Below are 1,740 nucleotides of genomic sequence, written 5' to 3' on the forward strand. Positions count from 1 at the left end.
AGAGAGAGAGAGAGAGAGAGAGAGAGAGAGAAAGACAGAGAGCCAATGTGTGTGTCAAGTTATCTCCAGTGCTACACAAAGACCTGCCAGACTGCTAGTGTGAGTGCGGGGTGTGTGTGTTTGTAAATGTGTGTCCTTGCCAGTCAATTGACATCACACAGCCCTCTCATGGCAGGCTTCTAGGATCAGTAGCAGAATGGATAAGGCTATTTACCAGCAGCTTATTTGGTCCAGGTCACACCTCCTCTTACAGTTTAATGGGTGTTGAGGGTGGCTGCTACACTGAGGCAAGTAGCTTTATCTGGCCGTGTGCTCCTTGAGCTCGCATCTGCATCAGACGTGGTTTTAAACGTTACATTTTGACAGCTAGGAGGGCAGGACCTGGACATAACAAAACCATGATTGCAGGAGAATAAGAGGAAAATATGTTTTCTTATTAAATTTTACAAGTGGGAAATGTACATTTCTACTAATGACAATACCTGCTTCTAAAGCCTGCCTATACTAGAACTCCATATATTGCTGCCAGATTGCAAGTGGACTTTTACATTCATAAAATGTATTTATAAGAACATTTAAAAATAAAAAAAACAATAAAAACATTGCATTTCACAGATATGTATAGCAAATGAGATTTTAAAGCATGGAACTTGATCTAGTGGACCTTTTCACAGTAATCTACACCATAGGCAAGCATGCCCACACTTAAAGATGCACACACACGCAGGTATTTCCACTCAGAGGATCATTCCTTTCTGAAAAAAATAAAACAATATAAAGTGACCGTAACCCCACAAAGCTTTCCCTGCAAGTTTCAGCATTTTCTAAAAAGCTAGGTCAAGTCTACTTCAAAGCAGCACTGCCATTTCAAAATCTGCACCCACACCAGCTTTTGACTGCTAAGTACTTCCTTCACCCCTTTCCTGCAGGATTAACATGGTTATCTTTTTCTTTAGCCACAAAATTAGAATACACCCACATTCATTCTAGCCAAATCAAACATCCAACGCAGAAACAGGCACAGATGTAGATGTGCATGAGTAGAAATACACACAGAAAGGCCTGTATATGATCATTGTACCTCATGAAATAGTGTTTAAATATAGAATGAGGACTTGTGAAATGAACAAAACAAAACGAAAAAAAAAACAAGATATGCATGCGTATACCCACAGACATGCCTACATTCTAAAATATACTTAACCAAAAACCCATAGATTCCCAGACAGCCACACTATCAAGCCTAAACTGACAGCTAAGGTCCTGCTGAAAGTCATTCATAATGATTAAAGAGACATTTCTGCAATGATTTTCAAATGACCCTGGGGACGCCTCGACCACTGACACCTCTTCAATAGAAAATTACTTTATCGTGCCCTGGGATACTGACACAGTGACAATGTAATAGACAGCGAGACCGTAAAGACAGCAGCAGACGGAGGCAGAGATGTTAAAAGGTAAGCAGAAAGCCAAACAGGAAAACCTAATAGAGTCACAAACTGAATGACATGCATATAGAAAGATGTACAGGCATAGCAGTCGGGCAGACAGAGCCGGTCAAAACAGAGAGAGGCAGAGTAGCAGGCAGGTGAGCATGTGAAGACAAGCAAACATACAGTGAGAGGGACAGCCGGGTTTGTGATATCCCCTTCCATCCATCCAATAACAATCCCAGTCAGCACCAGTGGGAATATGGTCCCATTGCAATCCCAACACACACACACACACACACACACACAC

The sequence above is a fragment of the Etheostoma spectabile genome, chromosome 16, assembly GCF_008692095.1.
Source record: "Etheostoma spectabile isolate EspeVRDwgs_2016 chromosome 16, UIUC_Espe_1.0, whole genome shotgun sequence".
In the NCBI taxonomy this organism is placed as follows: domain Eukaryota; kingdom Metazoa; phylum Chordata; class Actinopteri; order Perciformes; family Percidae; genus Etheostoma; species Etheostoma spectabile.